Source organism: Scyliorhinus torazame, chromosome 21 (genome assembly GCF_047496885.1).
Source record: "Scyliorhinus torazame isolate Kashiwa2021f chromosome 21, sScyTor2.1, whole genome shotgun sequence".
Classification (NCBI taxonomy): domain Eukaryota; kingdom Metazoa; phylum Chordata; class Chondrichthyes; order Carcharhiniformes; family Scyliorhinidae; genus Scyliorhinus; species Scyliorhinus torazame.
The window spans coordinates 84,986,451-84,998,528 of record NC_092727.1 but is presented as its reverse complement, the minus strand read 5'-3'; the positions used below and the strand labels follow the sequence as shown (position 1 = coordinate 84,998,528).

At 49.0% G+C, this 12,078-nt stretch overlaps 1 pseudogene; it reads right to left on the bottom strand.

Moving 5' to 3' along the window:
- Positions 1-729: 729 nt before the first annotated feature.
- LOC140398059 (protein ZNRD2 pseudogene) lies at positions 730-1,289 on the bottom strand (annotated as a pseudogene).
- Positions 1,290-12,078: the final 10,789 nt, after the last annotated feature.

Sequence of the window (12,078 nt, the reverse complement as noted above, 5' to 3'; positions counted from 1 at the left end):
TTTTCTGCTGTGGACTCTCCTGGTCAGCCCTCTGCAGCAGATTCTGTTGTGAGATCCTGGCCTGTTTATGTCTCTGGCCTCTTTACCTTATTGCAAAATGATCCGTCTCCTGTTGATTGCCTGCTCGCAGCTAGAAAATGGAGGAATCTCTCCTCCGTGATTTTGAGCCAAAAACACAGGACACATGATGTCCGTGTATGTGCTGGGCATGTGAGCTGCTCTCTGCCGCCACCTCTGGTGGGAAGACTGCATCGTTCGCATTTAAAACCCAGTCGCAGCCAGCATCCTTTAAAAAAACCTTTAACGGTTGTGTTTATTAGTTAATCAAATATTGGAGACGGCAGAAATAAAAAGGATCTATGACTGGGTTTGGGCTGTTGTTCAGGAGACATTTACTTCAGGAATACATTCAGTCTGAGTTGGCAACCATGTTCGAGGCCAGATAGACTGAAACCTTGTAAATGAGTGTTAACCGCTAAATGCCCCATTGCGAATCTAGGCTCCATTTGCTCTCCAACAGGCAAAATGAAGTATGGTGGAGGGGATATATAGCATGACATTCACATGGGCTTGGAGGATATGCCAGAACCAATAAAACAGAGTACTGTGCCTCCTGCAGACCTGTGGAACTGCACTATCGGATTTGGGGCGATTTCACTTAAATGAAGGTGGAGCCATTAACAGAGACCATCCCTCATCCGCCCCCTGCCCCCCAAACCCAGTGTGCGACTATGCCAGCCCCTTAAGGTTATGCAGGGAGTCGGCGCAGTTACTGATCAAGATGCAGAGCTGCGAGCTGTACTTCACAGACTAGGCCCACTCCAACTCACCGCTAGCCCATGCCAGCTTCTGCAGGATGGCCCGCTCGGCCTCCCTGTGGGTGGGGGCCCATGGGTTGCCGAGGCAGGAGGGCCATTTTGCCCTCGGCCCGGGAGGAGTTGGCTCAGGAACCTCGGGAAAAGGGGCGGGTGGAGCCCTGGTGTTGGCGGCAAGATCCGGAGTGGAGCGTGTGGGGAGCGGCTCCTCATGGCCATTGAAAACACACTGCTGCTCCCTCACTTGAGACAGGGCCGCTTGTGGGTTCAAAGCTGGGCTGTCCTTGTCTATATCAGAATCCAGCTCCTAACAGGCGACACAGTAGTTTTCTGTTTCATATCTTGAAAAAGGACTGTTCCACATTCCTGACACCAGTCTGCCAGTATCCCGTATCCTTTCAGCAGATAATCCCCCATCAGTTTGGTGATCTTGTCATGGCGTTCATGGCGGGCCTCATTCACCTTCATCTCCACCTCAGACTATACAGGGCCATGCTGCTGCTGCTGCCGGACGTCACGGCCGACATTCTTAAAACCCAGTCGCAGCTTTGGGTGCTTCTCCCGCGATCAGGAACGCCTCAACTGATTGCTCCGCAACCCACCTGCGGGTCGTGACCCGTGGTTTGAAAAAACCTGAATTAACGGGTTTAGTGATCCTGATTAAAAATGTAGTCATCTAGTCGCAAAACCCAGACAATATTCAGGCTTGGGTTGATAAGTGGCAAATAATATTTGCACCACGCAAGTGTCAGACAATGACCATCTCCAACAAGAGAGAATCTTCTCATCTCCCCTTGATATTCAATGGCATTACCATTGTTGAATCCTCCACTATCAATATCCATGGGTTTACCATTGACCAGAAACAGAACTGGGAAGCCATATAAATATTGTGGCTACAAGCTAGAAACTCTGTTTATTTTAACCTACCTTCTGACTCACCAACTCCAAGGCACAAATCAAGAATATGATGGAATACTCTCCACTTGCCTGGATGAGTGCAACTCCAACAACACTCAAGGAGCTCAGTACCATCCAGGACAAAGCACCCACTTAATTTGCACCCTTTCCACCACCTTAAGCATTTATTCCCTCCAGCACCAATGCTTGGTGACAGCAGTGTGTACCATCTGCAAAATGCACTGCAACAACTCACCAAGGCTCCATCAACAGCACCTTGCAAACTTGAGACCTTGAAGGGAACACTACCACCTGAAAATTCCTCCTCAAGCCACACACCATCCTGACTTGAAACTAGTTAACTTGGAACTATATCGCACTTCCTTCGTTATTACTATTACTCCCTTGCTTTAAAAAAAATATTTTTAGCCTTTTTCACATTTTCTTTGGCTCTCCCTTCCTAACAGCATTGTGGGTGTACCTACACCACCTGGGCTATAGTAGTTCTAAATGTTGGCTTACTGCCACCTCCTCAAGGGCAGTTAGGGACAGGCAATAAATGTTGGCCCAGCCAGAGGCACCCACATCCCATGAATAAATACATTTTAAAAGTATTAACCTGAGGAGTAGAACAAAGACTGTGGGAATTAACTACATTGGTTGGAGCTCAGAGCCAGACTGGTCAGAAGGTAAACAAGCAGCCAGCCATTTTTCATCCAACCTGTGTTTGGGCTGCATCTTGTTCGAGTTAATCAGTTCAATGTTACTTTTCCCTAATATTGATTGAAGACAAATCTGAAGTAGAAAGATGATAAGATTATTATGACCTCAGTAGAAAACAGTAACTTGTAACACAAAATATGAATTCTTGGTTATTAACGGAAAGAATGATGCCATAAGATTTTATGTTGTTATCAAATATTTGGCTGTACAAGAGTTAACCAAAGCAAGAACTACTAACTCAACACTATGGATGTGATTTAACGGAAATGAAACATTTAGCCGGGTGTTCCCCGATACTGGCAGTGCCAGGAACAATTAAATGGGACTCTACTTCATTTCTGGGCTTTGGCGAGCCCACACATAATCCCATTTCCTGCACTAATGAGTTCAGTTCGCCAGTGCAAGAAGTGATCAGGGTGCCATTTTTAAATGACGCCCCAATCTCTCAACCTGCCACCATGACCTCTGGATCCCCCAATGCCCCAACGTACCAATGAGGGGCTCCTCAACCCACTGCACCCCATCTCATAAAGGCACGGCACCCCTGGGCCTGTTCCCCAGTGTGGGGAGGATGCCTCCTGGGCACCTTGATACTGCCAGTCTGACACCCTGACAGCGACCCTTTCAGCTTGGCAGTGACATCTGGGTACCTGACACCCAGGTGGCATAGCCAGGGTGCCCAAGTGGCACTGCCAAGATGCCAGGCTGGCAGTGCCACAGTGCCCAGAATATGCAAAATTAGGTCCCACCCATTGTGGGTGCGATCCAGATGTGATCTCGTTACATCACGTGAGGCGTAACAAGGTTGTTAAACCTTTCATGAGATTTAACAGCCTTGTTACGTCCCAAGTCAGGCGTGGCGAGCCCAGTAGATCGGGCCCTATATTTCATAAACACTGGACTAGATTCTCCACTGGCGGGATTCTCCATTGCGTTGGCAGCGCACCCACGCCTGGGAATTTCCCGACGGTGTGGGGATGCCCACAATGGGAAGTCCCATTGGTCGGCTGGCAGGACGGAGAATCCCGCTGCCGGCGGGGATGGGCCGCAGCAGAAAATCGACGCAGCGGGGTAGAGAATACCGCCCATTATACCTTAAACCCAAATATCTCAACAGAACACTCCCTGTTCTACTTTTATTTCGATGTTTTCCCAATTGTTACAACAGGTATGGGAGGAGTGCATAGTTTCTTTGGCCCTACTATTCCATTGGTCACACCATAAGTGTAAATGTTTAATTCACTCAGCAAAATGGCCAATGTCAATACTGCAAGACCCAGAATAAAAGATAGTTTAACTAGGATTCTTCAAATAAACAATTGATTTGTTAGGAAATAAACTTTTTTTTACATAAAGTTGCAAATCTGGTTAACATACAAGTTGTGATCTGAAAGTATAACAATTTGCCCCTTTTAAAATCCCAACATACATACATATACAAAATAAAAGCAAAGACAACTAAGGTCCCTGCAGAGAGAGGCATAAAAAACATGAGAAGAGAAAGGATAAAGTTTGAAAAGGTCTTGATTCTGTTGATTTGGTGTTCTTATGTGCAAACAAGGAACAATATTCATGGCAGCTGTCTGGAAATCCATTCCAAAGTATCTTTAGTGAAACACTGTCTTTATTAACTCTCTCAAGACTTTCAAATACTGTTGAGTCATACTGAGATGAGGATTTTCTGACTGAAGGTGAACACCCACTCTGGACTGCAGGCAATACAGGGAGAAAGAGAGATAAGGAGAGAGGGGGAGAATGATAAAAGCAATCGTCCCTCACAATTTGCTCCCAAGGCATATACTAAGTTCAAAAAATAATTTTCAGACAGAACATCTCTCAGGCCAATTGTTTTTCAACCAATCAGCAGAATCCCAAAGCCTTGCAACAGCAGCTTATCAAAATTTTAACTCAGGTAAACAAAGTACTTTTGTCTCTCTCTGTGTCTTGATTGTCATTTAGCTGAAATCATGTGATTTCTTGAAAAAAAAAGCAGCTTGCTTTTTCCTTCACTTCTCCTAGGACTAAACTGCGGTATGCCACAGCGCGCCAGAATTCACTTTGAATCTCCTGAGTGTTTCAGCTATTCCCTGAGGTGTGAGATTTTTTTAGGTCCTTCTACTAGCATCCAACTAGGTGAAGCCCCCAATTCTCACTTTGATATTTTACGATTGGAGACTTCCCACCTGAAGCATGGGCCTCACAACATTTTTGCTTCATGACTCCAAATCAGAAAGGAGCCTCGTTTTTGATAGCCCTCTGCTATTGGTTCCAACTGCTTCACAGCTCCTGGCTCAATCTTCAACTGAGAGAAATCAGCTCGATAAAACCCCCAAACCAATATTTTTTAAATCTGTGCAATATATCCCCACAGAATATGGCACCCATGGGATGTCCCAGATTGAAATTTAAACTACCTCTAATTCCCAAACCGCCACTTGTTCTGGGAAATCATATGAATCATTTAAACCCCTTATTGAGACAGCTGTAGATATTCTTTGCCAAGTAGCCCAGAGGGGTAGCTATTCATAGATCATAGAATTTACAGTGCAGAAGGAGGCCATATGGCCCATCGAGTCTGCACCGGCCCATGGAAAGATCACCCTATCTAAGCCCACATCTCCACCCTATCCCCACACCTCCACCCTATCCCCGCAACCCAGTAACCCCAGCTCACCTTCTTGGACACTAAGGGCAATTTAGCATGACCAATCCACCTAACCTGCAAATCTTTGGACTGTGGGAGAAAACCGGAGCACCCGGAGGAAACCCACGCAGACATGGGGAGAAGGTGCAGACTCCGCACAGACAGTGACCCAAGCCTTGAATCGCACCTGGGACCCATGAGCTGTGAAACAACTGTGCTAACCACTGTGCTACCGTGCCACCCTATTGCCTAGTTTCCAATACTTACCACTATAACCTTATGAAACAAATATATATGAGTCCTTTGGATTGCCATTATTTTAGGTTTGTCTACCAGCTTCTCAAACCAAGTATTCCCATTTATCCAGCATTTAAACATTTCAATTAGTAAACTAAAAGCTGTACTTCTAAAACATACAAATCCTAAGGGCAGCACGGTGGCAGTGGTCCCGAGGTCCCAGGTTTGTTCCCAGCTCTGGGTCACTGTCCGTGTGGAGTTTGCACATTCTCCCCGTATTTATGTGGGTTTCGCCCCCACAACTCAAAGATGTGCAGGATAGGTGGTTTAGCCAAGCTACAAATTGCGCCTTCATTGGAAAAAATGAACTGGGCTTTCTAAATTTATTTTAAAAAACATACAAATTCTAAAAATTGGATATTTGTTGTAAGATGAAATGATAAAAGAGTCATAGTTATAGCTACATTCATTTAGCATGTTGCTATGGACAAGAGAAAAAGGCAAGTGCTACTCTTTTCCCCTCACCGACTAAACAGAAGGAGCGGGATTCTCTTATGGCTGACGGCGAAATAGCAAAACGCGATTGAGCGGACAATAGGTTCCGACTCCAAAATTGAGGCAGGCGTCGATTTGACCCAAATTGCAATTCTCAGTCTCCTCAACAGCGGCATCAATGCATTCCGGAACGCACGTACAGTAAACACTGTTTGCATGTCATTAGCGGGCCTGACCCGGTATTCTCCGGGGCCTCTACGATTCTCCATCTTCAATGGGCCTAGTTACCAACGGCACGGTCCACTTGTGCTTTTAAAATTCATTAAACTGGCATCGTGGCTGCTGAGGGAGAGAGAGAGGAAGTAGGGCCCATTGAGACGCAACTGTGGGCTGCCAGGCTGGACACTAGGCGGGGCCGCGGAGCGTACCGCTGGCAAGGGCAGTACCAGCTGATGGTGCCCCTGGCATCAAGGACTGCGACAGGGCCAGAGGCCCCCACAGTGCCGGCCACAGACGGGGCCAGGGTGCGGCGATTGTGGGGGGGGGGAGGAACATGCGGGGGCAGAGCCCGCAATGCCAGCCGGGCCATCATGTAGCCCATTGAACCTGGATGGGCACAGGCGTGTACAACATGATAACATGTCAGCCTTTCACCCCATCCAGATAATTGATTTTGGAGTTCAACCAGCAATGGTGGCCCTTTCCTAGTTGCCTCAACCCTGGGGGATGCTCTGCGGCTGTACGAGCTTTAGCTGCTCGAGGGGAAGGAAGCTGTAGCAGCGGAGCAAGCTGTAGCAGCGGAGCGGGCAGCAGTGGAACCTGCCACAGGGGAACAGGAAGCAGCCGCCCATGATGAAGAGCCAGCTGAGCTGGCCGAGGAGGAGGAGGTGCCAAGGAGGCGCCGCATGAGGCCTCAAGTGTACCGGCACCGCCAGTTATTCGAGGACCTGCCGGACTGGGCATGCCGTCACCAACTCCGGCTGAGCAGGGGGACGGTGCAACATATCTGCCAGATCATGGCACACCTGGCACCACGGGGGAATGGGGGGCCACCCGCCCCCGGCGGTTGTCAAGGTGACAGTCGCCCAGAACATTTATAACACGGGGCCCTTCCAGGCACCGATCAGGGACCTGTCCGGGGTGTCACAGATCCCGGTGCACAGGTTCATCCGCGCCGTCACAAAGGCCCTATATTCCCAGGTGGCTCAACACATCCATTTCAATGTGGACCAAATCCATCAGGATGCCCAGGCAGTGGGATTAGCCACCATCTATGGATGCCCTGGGTCCAGGGGGTGATGGACGAGATGCATGCCCCCCTATGAGCATCTGCAGATGGCAGGCCGTTCCACACAAACTGAAAGGGGTTCCACTCGATGGATGTGCAGCTGATATGCAAGCATCAGCTTTGCATCATTCCCCTCTGTGCCCGATAGCTGGGCAGAGTGCAAGATGCTTTCAGCCTGGCACACTTGACGATTCCTGACATGATCAAGATGCCCCCCACCCTGGCTCCTGGGCGACAGGGGTTATTAACTGCGGTCGTAGTTTATGACATCTATTCGGAGGCCACAGACCGACGGGGACATCCCGCTAGAATGAAGCCCATACAGCAACTAGGAGAGTGATCATCCGTGCTTCAGCCTCCTGAAGATATGGTTCAGGTGTCTGGACAACTTGTGAGGGGCTCTCCAGTACAATGCTAAGAGGGTTGCTCGCATCATGGCGGCCTACTCTGTCCTCCACAACATCACGCAGCAGAGTGGCGACGTGCAGAAGGAGGATGCAGGAGAGGGGTGGATGGGCAGGACATGGAGCCCAGGTAGGCACGGGAAAACGGGTGCCCCAGGGCAAACATGCAAGGGGCGCACTGATCATCTCCACGTTCTGCAACTGGTGGTGCGGACTGGCCTGGTGCACAGACACCACATGGCAGCCCCCCCTCCCCCAGCATCCCACCGCCCCCTGGCTCCAACCATCCCCTCGCCTGCACCCCACTCCGAGATACATAGCTGCTGCACTACGGGGTGGTGGCTCGGGGTTGACAGTAACACCGGGTCTGGTCCACGGGATGCAGCGTGATGACAACCCGCTCCGTGATGAGCTCTGGATCGTATGACAACGTCTGACATCCTGCCCACGGTAGCACTTTCCACCATCCACCTGTGTGATTCCCTGCATGCGAGCTGGTCATTCCCTCACACAGTTCCATCAAATCCTTGACTGATGGTGGTGAGGGTGGGGGTGCCAGGCCACCCACAACTTCTACCCATTCCCCCCGCACCCCATATGCAGCCGGCCCAATCCAGCCCACCCCTCACCCTCATCTGGCAGAGCATCGAGACTAGTTGTAACAGTGTGAACAAGTGTTTAATGTGGCAACATATATACATATTTGTTTTTTGTTTACTAGCCCCTAAAGCTAAATTGTGCCCTGCACCCATGCCAACCCAACTGGTGTCTAACCTTCTGGCCTCACAGGCCCTACCACTACGTCTTGATGGTTCCCCAGACGGTACACCAGGAGTAGAACGGCCTGCTGAGATTCTCCTGGGCCACTCCATGGGATGGGTGCGCGAGGGGAGCTATCCCCTGAGGCTCCCCTATCACCTGCCGCTGCCAGCCCTGGAGGCCCGCTCTGGTCTCAACCAGTGTCTGAATGCTCGCGGCCATGGAGCAGAGGAAGTGGACCATCTCCATCTGGGACAGCGCCACATCACCTTCTGGGTTTGTGTCACATCCAGCCAATGACTGTCCCATCTCCCTCTAGGACTGGGCTACCTCCCTCTGTGTCTGCGGCATGTCGGCCAGCGCCTGGGCAATGCCACTGATGATCCCAGCCATGACCTGCTGTGACTGGGCCATGCTCAGCAGCGCCGCTGCGATTTCCAAGTGGCTCAGGCATCTGGTTGACTGTGAGGTGTCAATCCTTTTCTGGGCCTCGTTCAGCACCTGCACAGAATGCCCCAGGCCTTGGACATGCTGATCCATAGCCAGAACCAACGTCCCCAATGCCTCCACCGCGGATACAACCCGTGCGATGTTGGCTTGGGTGGCACCATGGTTTGCATCACCTCCTGCTCCGACATGCGGTTGGGCTCCTCCAGCTACACCTGCAGGTGCTGGATGCTCGCCAACAACCCCTCATGTAGTCCCTGGCTCTGCGACTGCATCTCCACTATGGATGGGCTTGGGTCCGGGGGTGACCCTGATTTCACGTCACAGTTGTCTCGAACACCCTCCACCATCCCAGAGACACTCACCTCAGTTGGGCACTTTAGTGAAGAGACTCCTGGGACACTCTCTGGTGCGCACCACACAACTGTCCCAGTACAGCAGGTGGAGGTAGGAATACCTGAGGGGGCAGACGGTGGGGGTGTGGGCCAACCCCAGGGACTTGCTGCCATCCAGACGGGTTTCAGTTTCTAGGGATAGACAGTCCCATCAATTGGTCATTTTCTCTTGCAGGTTTAAAAGTTTCTGAGAGAGTAGAATGTTGTAAGAGTAGGACAGTAAAGAAGGGGGACTCTGTGGGGAAATATATGGACAGCTACTGGACAGAGCCCGAACACCACTGGATGAATCCAGAAAGAAATGGGAGGACAAACTGGGAACAGAAGTGGGGTGGGGACTTTGGAGTGAAGCACTGAGCAGGGCCAACTCCACCCCCTGCTGCACAAGACTCAGCCTCATGCAGTTCAAAGTGGTGCACAGAGCACTCCTGAGCAGAACCCGAACAAGCAGGTTCTTCCCGGAGGTGGAGGACAAATTTGAACGGTGCCAGAGTGGCCCAGCCAACCACACCCAGATGTTCTGGGCTTGTCCCAAACTTGCTGGGTTCTGGACAGCCTTTACCAAGACAATGTCCAAGGTTGTTGGGGTGAGGTGAAGCCATGCCCAAATGTGGCAATCTTTGGGGTATCAGAGCAGCCAGAGCTACACATGGAGAAGAGGGTCAACGCTCTCGTTTTCACTTCCCTAATCGTACGCCGAAGAATCCTGCTTGGCTGGCGATCAGCAGCACCACCCACAGCTGCAGACTGGCCCGCTGAGCTTTCGCAATTTCTCCACCTGGAGAAGATTAAATATGCCATCCTTGGGTCGGAGGACGGCTTCCTAAACGTTTGGGGGCAGTTCGTCGGCCTGTTCCAGAACCAGTTTGAGGCCAGCAACGAGGAGTAGACAGGGAAACTGGAAAGTTACAAGAACAAGAGAGAGGAAAGAGAAAAGAAAGACAAGGAGGAACCATAGGAACGCGGAACCCGGGGGTGGGGGGGGGGGGGGGGGTGCAGGGGGGGGGGGGGGTGGTGGAGAGGAGGAGGGGATGGAGAGGCACAAAAGAGGCAAAGTGGGAGGGAGGGGGCAACCCCCCCAGCCACAGGAGAGACACGGCCATAGCCGACAGGGGAAGAAAGAGAGGGGGTGGAGGGGAGAAGAAGGAGGGAACACACACCCAGACCGAACAGGGAGGGCACAAAGGGGGATGGGTGGAAGGGAGCAGGGATAGGTGGACTAGGGGGGGTTGGGGAGGACTGCACATCGAGTCGGATGGCGGCAGATGTATATAGAATAATTCAAGGGAAGAAAAGGACAAACCTTTCTGTATTGTACAGTAATGTACATAATATTTGAAAATACCAATAAAAAGATTTTTAAAACAAGGGTAGGTAAATTGGTATACCTTGATCTGCCGAACATGAGCTCTACTGCTGGCAGAATAGTTGCACTTAAAGTGTCGCTTGCCGATGTAACATTGCAATGTGTAGATCTTGCATGGTCTGCCAACATTTGAGAATTAGGGATTTTGCCATGTGAATCATCCATTCAGCTAGGTCGTTAGTTCGAAGGTTATGACGAGAAGAAGTAGTATGATCAATATTCCACTTCTCACACATATATTGAAATGGCTTACCAAAACTTTTCAACGGTTATTTGTAATGATCTCACTTGGTATACCAAATAAACTGAAAATAGCAATTACAGTGTGTGCAAAACTTGTGATTGATGTATTGTCAAATAATTGGGTAATTGATGGATCTCTATGTCTATTCGGAATCCTGGATATGCATTGTCCATTCTTAGTTCCCAAATAACAGAGATTCCAGACTGCGATATTAGTAAAGTTATGTGAAACTTTATTTGTCAGCTTTAGTGTCTACTGGTAAAATCAATTTTCAATACAAAATTTAGGAAGTACCAACTAGCCCAGCAACAAGCTAGTCAGATCGATTGTCTTTAGCAAATACAGTGGTTGAGTTCTAAAATACAACTCGGTAATTCTTCAAATCATAATACATACTATTAAAATGGCTGAGTGATTTTGGGCAGCACAGTAGCATAGTGGTTAGCACAGTTGCTTCACAGCTCAAGTGTCCCAGGTTCGATTCCCGGCTTGGGTCACTGTCTGTGTGGAGTCTGCATGTTCTCCCTGCATATGTGTGGGTTTCCTAGGATGCTCTGGTTTCCTCCCACAGTCCGAAGATGTGCAGGTTAGGTGGATTGGTCATTCGAAATTGCCCTTAGTGTCCAAAAAGGTTAGGTTGGTTAGGGGGATAAAGGGGATAGGGTGGTGGTGTGGGGTTTAAGTAGGGTGCTCTTTCCAAGGGCCGGTGCAGACTTGATGGGCTGAATGGCCTCCTTCTGCACTGTAAATTCTATGATTCTATGATTTAAACAAATGAAAAAATGGTGATTTGCAAAGCACGCAAGAGAATAGGTTTCAGAGACTAAGTAAGAATAATTCCGGAATGAGTTCTCATCCCGACAACTGATCTTTTTAAGGAGATTACTATCTTTAATGTTTCACCCTCTTTACAGCTGTGATTGGTTTTAACTAAGTTATAATTTACTTAATTCGACTGAAGTATCTGTCTGTCAAATTTACGAGATATACGATTTGTTATAATTTTCCATGATCGTCTGAGCGAAACACATTTCCCACCAGAAATTATCACTATGGGCGGTCTAGCCGTTACCATCGAAATGGAACTGGGATGTCAGTCCAGTTTTCTATAACACAAAGAGTATTTTCGGCTATTTGGCCTTGCATTCGCTAGCAGTCTTCAAACAACATGCAAAATGTAAACATTGAATCTTATCTGATTAATTCCCAAGTATTCAGCTTTTTCTCACTCATGGTTAATATGTTTTGATTTAGTTAATTACTCTTAAAGATTTTTCCAATCAGGATTTCTTCATTAAACCTTTTATCTATCTTATCTATAGCTAACCAGAAAATCTGACTTCTATCAGTAAAGTAGTCGA